The sequence below is a fragment of the Gorilla gorilla genome, chromosome 5 (genome assembly GCF_029281585.2).
Source record: "Gorilla gorilla gorilla isolate KB3781 chromosome 5, NHGRI_mGorGor1-v2.1_pri, whole genome shotgun sequence".
Taxonomy (NCBI): domain Eukaryota; kingdom Metazoa; phylum Chordata; class Mammalia; order Primates; family Hominidae; genus Gorilla; species Gorilla gorilla.
The window spans coordinates 101,288,403-101,302,377 of NC_073229.2; the positions used below are offsets into that span (position 1 = coordinate 101,288,403).

The 13,975-nt window shown below is 33.6% G+C and overlaps 1 long non-coding RNA gene across 5 annotated transcripts in view; it reads right to left on the reverse strand.

Annotated features, from left to right (window-relative positions):
* Positions 1–13,975, reverse strand: part of LOC129534579 (uncharacterized) — a 576,108-nt gene that overhangs the window by 390,202 nt on the left and 171,931 nt on the right. The gene's annotated exons all lie outside the window — the stretch shown is intronic.

The following is a 13,975-nucleotide window of genomic DNA, read 5'->3' on the forward strand; positions in this document are numbered from 1 at the left end:
TGGGAATGGTTAGTGGGTACAAAAATAGAAAGAATGTGTAAGACCTACTATTTGCTATCACAACAGGGTGCCTATAGTACAAAACTATTTAATTATTCATTTTAAAATAACTAAAAGGGTATAACTGGGTTGTTTATAACCTAAAGGATAAATGCCTGAGGTGATGGACAGCCCATTTATCCTGATATGATTCTTAAACATTGCATGCTGATATCAAAATATCTCATGCAACCCATGAATATATACACCTACTACGTACCCACAAAAATTAAAAATAATCTGCTCAAGCATTCTGACAGTATTTTATGAAGAAAAGTATAAAACCATGTGAGCATATATAAAAGAAAAAAAATAGAGAAATATACCATGCTCCTAAACAGAAAAAAAACTTGAAAAATATTAATTTTTTCCTGATTAAATTATAGATTTAGCAGATGTGGGAAGAAAAATATTCTGAAACCCATCTGTAAATAAAAATGAGAATAAGATATTTTTAAAGTTGATATATGAAGGCTGATTGTATTATACAAATAAAACAGTATGAAACTATAATTATTAAATCAGTGCACTTTACAAAACAGATATTGATCAATAAAATAAAGTAAAACTTTTTTTTAAGTAAACATTAGTGTTATTGGTTGAACTGCATCCCTCTCAAAGGACATTGCAATTCTTATCCTCAATAACTATGAATGTGACCCCATTTGGAAATAGGGTATTTAAAGAGGTAATCAAGTTAAGCTGCATTTATTAGAGCAGGCCCTAATCCAATATGATTAGTGTCCTTATAAAACGTGAAAATTTGGACACAGGAAAATGATGCAAAGACACAGTGAAAATGCCACCTGAAGGTGAAAGATTGAGTGATGTATCTACAAGCCAAGAAATGCCAAAGACTACAGGCAAAACATCAGAAAAAAGGAAAAAGCAAAGAAGAACACTAATGTTTACTTTAAAAAAACACTACCTAGTAATGGGATCGCTAGGTTGAATGGTATTTCTGTTTTTAGGTCTTTGAGGCATCATCACACTGTATTCCACAATGGTTGAACTAATTTAAATTCCCACCAATGTATAAGCGTTCCTTTTTCTCCACAACCTTTCCAGCATCTATTTTTTGTCTTTTTATTAATAGCCATTCTGACTGGTGTGAGATGGTATCTCATTGTGGTTTTGATCTGCATTTCTCTAATCATTAGTAATGTTGAGCTTTTCTTATATGCTTGTTGGCTGCATGTATCTCTTCTTTTGAAAAGCATCTGTCCCTGTCCATGGCTCACTTTTTTAAACTTTATTTTAAGTTCATGGGAACATAGGCAGGTTTGCTAAATGGGTAAACTTGTGTCATGGTGGTTTGTTGTACAGATTATGTATGGGTTGTTACTCTCTATGTGCCCATGTGTTCTCATCATTTAGCTCCCACGTATAAGTGAGAACATGCAATATTTGGTTTTCTGTTTCTGCATTAGTTTGCTAAGGATAATGGCATCCAGCTACATCCATGTCTCTGCAAAGGATATAATCTTGTGTTTTTTTATGTCTGCATAGTATTCCATAGTGTATATGTACCACATTTTATTTTGCTCACTTTCTAACGGGGTTGTTTTTTCTTGTAAATTTGTTTTAGTTGCTTATAGATGCTGGATATTAGACCTGTATGAGATTCATAGTTTGCAAAATTTTCTCCCATTCTGCAGGTTGTCTGTTTACTCTGTTGACTGTCTGCTTTGCTGTGTAGAAGCTCTTGAGTTTAATTAGATCCCATTTGTCAATGTTTGCTTTTGCTGCAATTGCTTTAGATGTCTTTGTCATGAATCTTTTGCCCATTCCTATGTCCAGAATGATATTGCTTAGGTTGTCTTCCAGGGTTTTTATAGTTTTGGGTTTTACATTTAAGTCCTTAATCCATTTTGAGTTAATCTTTGTATATGGTATAAGGAAGGAATCCAGTTTCAATCTTCTGCATATGGCTAGCCAGTTATCCCAGCACCATTTATTGAATAGAGAGTCCTTTCCCCATTGCTTGTTTTAGTCAGGTTCATGGAAGATCAGATTTTTGTATCTGATCTGATAGTGTGCAGCCTTATTTCTGGGTTCTCTATTCTTTTCCATTTGTCTATATGTCCGTTTTTGTACCTGTACCATGCTGTGTTGGTTACTGTAGCCCTGTGGCATAGTTTGAAAAAACTTATTTTAAATATGCTAATTATTTCACTATTTAATGAAGCACTGCCCAACCATACAGTTAAATAAGATATATCTATGAAATTGAATATTTAAAACCAATAACTTATTTATTCAACAATTATTTATTAAATATGTGGCCGGGCACAGTGGCTCATGCCTGTAATCCCAGCACTTTGGGAGGCTGAAGTGGGCAGATCACTTGAGATCAGGAGTTGGAGACCAGCCTGGCCAACATTGTGAAACCCCATCTCTACTAAAAATACAAAAATTAGCCGGGCGTGGTGCCACATGCCTGTAATCCATACTGGGGAGGCTGAGTCGGGAGAATTGTCTGAACCTGGGAGATGGAGGTTGCGGTGAGCCGAGATCGCAACACCGCACTCCAACCTGGGTGACAGAGTTAAGACTCTGTCTCAAAAAAATAATGCTAAAATAAAAAAATTATTATATACTATGCATCAGACATTGGTCTAGGTTCTCTTAATTGAGCAGTCAATAAAACAAGACTCTACTAGAATTTTGGGGTGTGTGTGTGTCTAAAATCAGGGAAAAAAGTAGACTATAGGAAAAGAAATACTTATCATAGGTAATATGAAGAAAACCAAGTAGACTAGGAAGATACACAGTGATGGAATGAGAAATTTATTTAGATAAAGCTTCTTAAAGGATAGGCTTTCTTATGAGCTGTTATTAGAACAGACACTCTAATTAAGAGGGAGAGCAAGCCATATATACACTAAGAGAAAGGGCACTGTGAGCAGAGGGGATGGCAAAGGCAAAGACCCCAAAAGAAAGAGGTGTTCTTGGCATGGTTGAGGAAGAACAAGTAGGTATTGGCTGGCTGGTGTGGAGTGAGTGAGAAGAGAGTGGGAGAAAATAAAGTCCCATGGTAAGCCAGGATCATTTATCTCATGGCCAGTACGATGAAAACCCACTGCTTAATAAGTTTTAATAACAGGGGTGATTTGATACTAAGGGTAAAACTTGGAGATATAAAATCAAATAAAAATAATTAAAATACATATAAACAAAAATGTCTCAACTATGTTTACAAATACAGAAAAGGGCTTCGAAGTAAATATGCCAAACAGAATCAAGGGTTTGAATGATAATGAGAGATTGGGTGCTTTTTTCTTTTCACATGCTGCTAAATTTTCCAGAAGTTTTATAGTGAGAACAATTTTTATAATCACAAAAAGATGTTTAAAAAGAAATGTATACACATGCATAGTTATACATTTTACCACGTTTAGAAAAAATTTCTATTAATTTGAATCTTTGTATAAACCATTTACCTTTCAACTCTCAAAAATTGTTTTAGATTGCTACATCTTTTCATTATTTGTCATTATTTTTCTCTTATTTTTTATGTATTTATATTTTCTTTATTTCTATGCACAGATTAATGAAATGAAGTCAGGTAACATTACACCAATTGTGGACTGAAAAGTAGATTTGTTTCTAGAACAGAGTAAAATTATTAATGGAAGTGCTGTTTATTAATATAGCTTCCTTTCTTTGAGACTCAAAAATATTAACTGTAACCTAATTGATTTACGGCATCCATTCTACAGACATATTCTAATATTAACTCTAATTTAAGTAGTCCTGTAAAACATTGTGTGGCCTAGCCTACACAATTTGCTAATATGGGTATTGATCAGAATAATCTATACAATAAAAATAAAAGCTCATTTTATTTGTTTATGTCTAGGATAGAAAGTGTCTGGAAGATAGAGACTACAGCTGTGCATTTATATGCCTTTGGTACAATACTATTCCTATTCTTTGTCTCCTTTATTAAAGCACTTTGATGTTGAAAAATGTCTATGACTGACAAAATTCCAGGCAATTATAATTCACTGATTAAAATACATTGAGAAGAAAACGTATATAATACAAACATTAAGTATGCAGCTCCTGCAGCTCCAGTATAAGGGCATATGTGATCTTTATAATCAAACTATTTTAAAATTCTGAGTTGTATCCTAGAAAATAAAGCATAACATAAAATACAAGGAATGTTTTCCTATTCATAATGGAATTTTGCAGTTCTGCATTTTGCAAAGTATACTTCAAACCTATGCCTTTTGCATTATGGCACAATACCTTTATCAGGAGGGAAGACGTGCCTACTCAATTAGTGTTAGGAATTTCTTTCTTTATTTTTTCTCAGTTGAGATTGTACAAGGACAAAGGCCCAAGGCAGGAAGACAGAGGAAAAAGAAAACCAGAGGTATCCACATATACAGTGGAAAGAATCTTGGTGCCCTTAGGCATGGAGTTCACAAACTATAATAAAAGATTTCTTAACATTGCTGGGCATCTAGGTTTATTCCATCTTTGCTGTTGTGAATCGTGCTGTGGTGAAAATTACAGTAGAAGACTTGTGTATATCCAGTTCTTATATGTTTTCTTTCCTTTGACCACAAAATTTCACAAACGACTCAATTATTCTCTTATTAATGGTGGATATACACAGGCCTAATTGTCATTATTTCTATATACACTTGCTAGTAGCACCTGAAACATTCTCCTTCTCTCTTGGTGAATTCATCTATAAGCAAAACATGTCAGCACAACTCTAAAAGGCTTTGCAGACATAACAATATAATTCACCTTTGATCCTGTACTTTAACTTTCCTCAAACAACAAAAGCTCAGCTAAAAACCTATCTTTCCATAGGAAACTTGCTCTTGATTCACTAAGGGATGAAATTCAGAGCTTGGAGTGTGATTGCTTTCCTGTAGCTAGCAAAATGTATTAAGTTATCTCTAACATTATCTAACGAAGTGCTTGTATTCAGTGGAGACACTCTCATGAGAACCACGTTGTAAAATGAAAATGCAGCCTTGAGAAATTGCAACTACTCTGAGCCAAAAAAGAGGGTCCTTTATGAATACTGTTTACAAGTAGAATAAAACATAAAAATTTCCCCAAAAGTAGCTTTCATTATCATCCAACAGAAAATTTTTTAAAAAAATCATGGGAAAACAACAGACAATAAACAACTCAGCTGTCCTATGTGCTAAGGATACAAAGTTGAAAATGTAGCCCTGGGGTAAGGGAACTTGCTAGTATTGGGATAGGTGCACTGAGTTGTCAAAAGCATGTAGTTATCATTATAGCTTTATTATTTAAAAGAGAAACATTTCCAAAAAATTCAGATTACTTTAATAGAATATTTCATTACTATTTCATAGCATATTATATTACTATAAAAATGATAACTTTGAAATGTGGTGAGATGGAGATATACTGTTAAGGAAAATAAGAAATATAAAAACTAGATAGATATATAGACAGATATATAGGATAATACCATTTTAAAGAACTATATTTTATATCTATCCATGTACCAATTAAGAGTGAGAGAAAGAAATACACCAAAATATTGCCATTTTACAAGACCACTGGACCTTTCATTCCAATTTTCAATACAGACAGTGTTAAAGAAATTATAGTCCTTTTTAATGTATGATCATAGAGGCACATATTTTTAAAAATACCATTTAAATCCAACAGATTGCTATATGTGATTACAATACCTAATAATCAAGTATTGTTTATCTCAAGAATGCAAGGATGATTCCATATCAGAAAATATATCCATGTAATTGGCCACAGATAAAAGTAGCAACTCATGATTACTTAAGAGATATAGAAACAGCATCTGGTATAAATCAACACATAGCATGAGGAAGGAAACCAAATAATAAACAGAAGAGAGTTTCACTGACATGGTCAAGTTTCTAATCCAAAACACTGACAGTGAATATTTCATTTAAAATAGACATTTTAGATATAGTCTCCTGTTAAAATAAGGAACAAGACAAGAATGTCCAAAATGTCAGTTATAATTTTTATTGTTTCACAATAATAAGAATACTGGGGTTCTGAAAAAACACAATAGGAAAAGATACATAAGAAGTATCAACTTTGCAAATGAAGAAATTAACTGTTATTGTTTAAAGATAATAAAATAATTTACCAATTATTACCAATTAATTATCAAAAACCAATAGAATGAATAAGGTATCAGAATTTAGTATGTTTTCTGGAACAAGATCAACATATGAAAATAAATGCTGTTTCTGTATATCAGCCATAACAAACTACAAAATATTACCAGTAGCAAAATATAATTTGTAATATCAGTTAAAAATTAAAATACCTAAGAATCAACAAAGAGTACACCAAAAATGTGGAAAATAATCTAAAACTCTAATAATATATAAAACCTTTCAAAATGGAGAGAAATCCCATGCTACTCCATTGGAAGATTAATATTATGAACATTTCGAGTGTTACAAAAGTATTACCAAAAGTCCTAATCATATATCTGCTAGATTTTTAAAATAAATCTAGCAAACATGTTTTATAATTTATGTAAATATATAAAGGCACATGGTTAAGGACTTAAATTATATCACATTCATATATTCTTCTTCAATTAAGGACACTATGAGAAAAGTTAGCAGATGATTGATGGGCTGAAGAGAGATGCCTGTAGTATCTGAAACTGATACAAATATAATATCTAAAGTATACCCAAATGCTTGCAAATCAAAAAGAGAAATAAAATTTTATAATGAATTAACAAAAACTATAATCAGGCAAATTATACAAGGTGCTTCAAATGTCCAACCAGTTTTTGAAGAGATCTTCAAATTCATTAATTAGAAATGCAAAATTAAGACGAGTTATCCATTTACACTGAAATGTTTGCAAAAGTTAAAATACTAGCTGTTGCCAAGTATTGTTAGAGATATGATGATAGAAGAGCTCTCCTGTTCCTGTTGTTACTCTTGGGAATAGTCTGATAGTTATTTACATTAAAATCACATATATTCCAGGACTCAGTAATTCAACAGCTGAAAAACTGTTTCAATTATGACTCTATGTGAATATATTCAAGAATATACATTACAGCAGTCTTTGTGTTAACTCCAAGTTTAAGTAAAATGTAGAGAAAGCACACCAGGGATATTATGAAGTTCTTAAAAGCAACAGATTAAAATGTGCAATACAACCTAGATGTCTACATATACTATATAGATATATAAAATATCTATATAACATATATGTATACATATATCTATAATAATATATAATACAGGTATACTATCTATGGATATATATGTCTATGAATATATTTATTGTATATATATATCCATAGATATAGATATACTACTTATGGATATATAGTGAGATATATAGGTCTATATACTATATAGTACATATGAATATATATCATATATATGGATATATACATGATATATAAGATATATATTCATATGTACTATATAGTATATAGATATATAGCCTATACATCTATGAATATATGTAGATATATACACACACTATATATAGGTACTATATATATAGTATCTATATCTATATATAGCCTATATATCCACAGACATACAGGCTATATATCTATATATCCATGTATGATATACATATGCATATATATACTATATAGTATATATATCTATGAATGTACATACCATATATGGATATATACTATACAGTATATATACCTCTATATATATAGCTATATATACTATAATATATAGTATACTAAATTTTGTGTATATACATATACTATATATATATACTACACATATAAATACTATACACACTATATATTGTGTATGTACATATATACACACACTGTATATGTATGAGTATAGAGCTATAGACAGATACTATAGATATATTCCCATACATATGGATAGATACCTATATACCATACATATATACCCATATATCAATGGATTCTATATCTATCTATCTATGTCTAGATCTATATATAGATGTCTATCTCTTTTTTCGACCAAAAAAGAAGAAACACTTTTAAGGTACATTCTTTATACCATACTTTTATGACAATAAATAACAGATACATGAGTATGTTACCTATGGATGGGGGAGAAGAATGCAAATGGGAAAAGAATGATGATGTACCATGAACTAAAGAACGTAATTAATTCTCTGTACCTGAGAGTCAATAAGAAAAAATACAACAACTATGTTCTATTAAAAGTAAATAAATAAATGCAATCTACAATGAAAGAGAATAAATGATTAGAGGAAAATATGATAAATTAGGTTAAAAAAAATCTGTAGGGTAGGAAAGACAAGTGAGAAAACATACGTAGAAGTCAAGTAAAGCTTTCTGGGCATGCTACCTAGGAATTGGGTATTGAAGGTTAAGCAGCAATGTGAAGGAAGAAAATTTAAGATGAAGAAAAAGGGAGATTCATAAGGGCTTCTATAATGACAGAATGTTAGATTTTGTGGAAAGCTTTTTCCACATCCACTGAGATGATCATACAGTTATTGTTTTTAATTCTGTTTATGTGGTTAATCACATTTATTGGTTTGCACATGTTGAAAAAGCCTCACATTCTAGGAATGAAGCCTACTTGATCACAGTGGATTAACATTGTGATATGTTGCTGGATTCAATTTCCTAGTATTTGGCTGAGTATGTTTTGTCTCTAGGTTCATCCTAGCAATTGGCCTGTACTTTTGTTGTTTCCTTGTGTCTTTGTCAGGTTTTAGAATGTGTTAGGGAGGATTCTTTCCTCCTCAATATTTTGGAATAGTTTCAGAAGGATTGATACTAACTGTTCTTTGTATATCTGGAAGCACTCTGCTGTGAATTCACTGGGTCTGGGCTTTTATTGGTTGGTAGGTTTTTTATTACTGAATCAATTTAGGAATTTGATATTGGTCTATGCTGGGTTTAAATTTCTTCCTGATTCAATTTTAGAAGGTTGTGTGTTTTAAGAAATTTATCAATTTCCTCTAGATTGCCTAGTTTGTGTGCACAGAAGTGTTCGTAATAGTCTGAGGATCTTTTGTATTTGTGTGGGATCAGTTATAATGTCACCCTTTTTATTTCTGACTGTGCTTATTTGGATCTTCACTCTTTTTTTATTAGTCAAACTAGTCAGTCTATCTTTCTTGTTTATTCTTTCAATTAACCAATTTTTTGTTTTGTTGGTACTTGGTATAAATTTTTGTGTCTCAATTTCATTCAGTACTTTTCTGATTTTAGTTATTTCTTTTATTCTGCTATCTTTAGAGTTACTTCATTATTGTTTTTCTAGCTCCTATAGGTGTGATGTTAGATCTTTAATTTGATACCTTTCTAACTTTTTGAGGTAGGCATTTAACTCTAAAATTTTACCTTAAAACTGCTTTTGCTGCATCCCAGAGATTTTGGTATGTTGCATTTCTGTTTAATTTAAATGATTTTTACATTTGTTATTTAATTTTATTGTTTACCTAAAAGTCATTCATGAGTAAATTGTTTAATTTCCAGGTAATATGTGGTTTTGAGAGATACTCTTGATATTGATATTGATTTCTATTTTTTTTCCACTAAGAAAGCGGTTGGTATTCCTTTGATTTTTTTTTAATTTATTGAGACTGGCTTAATGGCCAAGCAAGTGATCAATCTTAGAGTATGTTCTATGTGTATATGTGAAGAATGTATATTCTGTATTTGATGGGTGGAGTATTCTGGAGAAACTAGGCATCAAAGAAACATACCTAAAAATAATAAGAGCCATCTATGACAAACACACAGCCAAAATCATACTTAACAGAGAAAAACTGGAAGCATTCTCCTTGAGAACTGGAACAAGACAAGTATCTTCACTCTCACCACTCCTGTTCAATATAATCATGGAATCTTTGCCAGAACAATCAGGCAAGAGAAAGAATTAAAATAGATCCAAATAGGAATAGATAAAGCCAAACTCTCTCTTCATTGATGAGATAATTCAATAAATAGAAAACCCCAAAGGCTTGGCCAAAAGTCTCCTGCAACTGATAAATAGCTTCAGTAAACTTTCAGGATACAAAATTATATACAAAAGTTAGAAGCATTTCTACACCAATCACATTGAAGCTGACAGCCAAATCAAGACTCCAATAACATTTACAGTAGCCTCAAAATACAAATAAACAAAAAATACCTAAAAATATATCTAACCGAGAAAGTGAAAGTTCTCTACAAGTGTAACTACAAAACACTGCTGAAAAAGGTCAGAGATGACACCACAAACAAATGGAAAAACATATCATGCTCCTGGATTTGAAGAGTCAATATCATTAAAAGGGCCACACTGTCCAAAGCAAACTACATATTTAACATCATTTCTATTACATTACCAAGGTCATTTTTCACATAACTAGACAAAATTATTCTAAAATTCATATAGAACCAAAAAAGCCTGAATAGCCAACTAAATCCTAAGCAAAAAGAATACAGCCAGAGGCATCACATTACCCAACTTCAAACTATACTATAAGGCTACTAACATGGTTTGGCTGTGTCCCCACCCAAATCTCATCTTGACTTGTAACTCCTACAACTCCCACATGTCATGGGAGGAACCCAGTGGGAGGTGATTGCATTATGGATGCAGGTGTTTCCTATGCTGTTCTCATGATAGTGAATGAGTCCCATGAGACCTTTAAAAATGGCTTTAAAAATGGGAGTTTTCCTCCACGAGGTCTCTCTTTGCCTGCTGCTATCCATGTAAAATGTGACTTTCTCCTCCTTGCCTTCCACCATGGGAACTAGAGCAAAGGTAACTCTTGTTATGTTTTAGCAAACAGACTGGTGCCATTTTGCCTCTGCCTAGAAATTTGTGAAACTTTGAACTTGAGAGGCATGATTTAGGGTATCTGGCAGAATAGATTTCTAAGCAGCAAAGCATTCAAGAGGTAACTTTGGTGCTGGTAAAGGTATTCAGTTTTACAAGAGAAGCAGAGCATAAAAGTTTGGAAAATTTGCAGCCTGACAATGTGATAGAAAAGAAAATCTCATTTTTTGAGGAAAACTTCAAGCTGGCTGTAGAAATTTGCATAAGTAATGAGGAACCAAATGTTAATCTCCAAGACAATGGGAAATATATCTCCAGGGTATGGCAGAGGTCTTCATGGCAGCCTTTCCCATCACAGGCCTGTAGGCCTAGGAGGAAAAATGATTTCATGATCCAGACTCAGGGTCAGCATGCTGTGTGCAGTCTAGGGACTTGGTGCCCTGTGTCCTAGACACTCCACCCAAGACTAAAAGGGGCCAAGGTACAGCTTGCACCATGGCATCAGAGGGTGCCAGCTTCAAGCCTTGGCAGCTTCCATGTTGCATTGAGCCTATGGATGCACAGAAGTCAAGAATTTAGATTTGGTAACCTCCCCCTAGATTTCAGAAGATATATAGAAACACCTGGATGTCCAGGCAGAAGTTTGCTACAAGGGCAGGGCTCTCATGGAGAACCCCTGCCAGGGCAGTGTAGAAGGGAAATGTGGGGTTGGACCCCCCACATAGAGTCCCTACTGGGGCATCACTTAATGGAGCTGTGTGAAGAGGACCACCATCCTCCAGACCCCAGAATGGTAGATCCACGGACAGTTTGTACTGTGTGCTTGGAAAAGCCACAGACACTCAATGCCAGCCCATTAAAGCAGCAAGGAGAGAGGCTGAACCCTGCAGAGCTACAGGGTTGGAGCTGCCCAAGACCATAGAAACCCACCTCTTATATCAGCATGACCTGGATGTGAGACATGGAATCAAAAGAGATCATTTGGACTTTAAGATTTGACTCCCCTGCTGGATTTCAGACTTACATGGGGCCTGTAGTCCCTTTGATTTGGCCAATTTATCCCATTTGGAATGGATGTATTTACCCAATGTCTGTACCTTCATTATATCTAGGAAGTAACTAACTTGCTTTTGATTTTACAGGCTCATAACCAGAAGTGACTTGCCTTGTCTCAGATGAGACATTGGACTGTGGGCTTCTGAGTTAATGCTAAAATGAGTTAAGACTTTGGGGGACTGTTGGAAAGGCATGATTGGTTTTGAAATGTGAGGACATGAGTTTTGGGAGGAGCCAGGGACAGAATGATATAGTTTGGCTGTGTCCCTACCCAAATCTCATCTTGAATTGTAATTCCCACAATTCCCATATGTCATGAGAGGAACCCAGTGGGAGGTGATTGAATTATGGGGGCAAGTCTTTCCTGTACTGTTCTCGTGATAGTGAATGAGTCTCATGAGATCTGATGGTTTTAAAAACAGGTGTTTCCCTGCACAAGCTCTCTCTTTGACTGCCATTATCCATGTAAGACAGGACTTGCTTCTCCTTGCCTTCCACCATGATTGTGAGGCCTCCCCAGCCACATGGAACTGTAAGTCTATTAAATCTCTTCTTCTTTCCAGTCTCAGGTACGACTTTATCAGCAGCATGAAAACAGACAAATACAGCTATAGTAACAAAAATAGCATGGTCCTTGTACAAAAGCAGACACATAGACTAATGGAAAAGAAAAGGGAACACTTAAATCAAGCCACACACCTACAGCCATCTGATCTTCAACAAAGTTGACAAAATTAAGCAACAGGGAAATAATTCTCTACTTAATAAGTGGTGCCAGAATAGCTGGCTAGCCATGTGCAGAAGAATGAAACTGGGATCTTACCTATTTCTATATACAAAATTAGTTCAAGATGAATTAAAGATTAAAATGTAAGACCTCAAACTGTAAGAATTCTAGAAGAAAACCTAGGAAACACCATTCTGTACAATGGCCTTGGGAAAGAATGTATAGCTAAGTTCTCAGAAGCAATTGCAATGAAAACAAAAATTGACAATAGGACCTAATTAAACTAAAGAGCTTCTGCACAGCAAAAGAAACTATCAACAGAATAAACATACAACCTACAGAATAAAAGAAAATATTCACAAACTGATCATCCAACAAAGGTCTAATGTCTAGAATCTGTAAGGAACTTAAACATTTCAACAAGCAAAAACCAAATAGCCTCATTAAAAATGGGGAAGGCATGAACAGAAGATTCTCAAAAGAAGACATGCTAGTGACTAAAAAACATGAAAAAATGTTCAGCATCACTAATCATCAGAGAAATACAAATCAAAACTATAATGAGATACCATTTCACACCCATCAGAATGGCTATTATTTAAAAGTGAAAAAAACAATACTAGTGAGACTCTGGAGAAAAGGGACCACTTATACACTATTGGTGGGAATGTAAATTAGTTCAGCCACCGTGGACAGAAGTTTCCAGATTTTTCAAAACACTTAAAATAGGACTATCATTTGACCCAGCAATCCTCTTACTGGGTATATATCCAAAAGAAAATAAATATTTCTACCAAAAACACACATGCACACATAAGTTCTTCACAGCAGTATTCACAATAGCAAATCCACCTACATACCCATCAATGGTGAATTATATAAAGAAAATGTCATATATATGCATTATGAAATACTACATAGCCATAAAAAAGAATAAACTCATGTATTTTGCAACAACTGGATGCATCCGGAGGTCATTATTATAAGTAAATTAACAGGGAAATGGAAAAACAAATACTAAACATACTCACTTATAGGAAGGTGCTAAATAATGAGTACTCACGGATATAAAGGTGACAACAATAGACACTGGGGACTACTAGAGGGGTGAGCGAGAGAGGGAGGTAAGGGTTGAGAAACTTACTGTTTAGTACTATGCTCACTACTGCAGTGACAGGATCAATCATACCCTAAACCGCAGCATCACACAGTACACCTAGGTAACCAACCTGTATGTATACCCCTTGGATCTAAAATAAAAGTTGAAATTATTTTAAACAATATATTCAAAGGCTCAAAAAAGTAAAAGAATGGCCTATTTTTATTGTCTGAGATAAAACAATAAATTTTCTACTTTTTTCATACATATTTTCCTGAG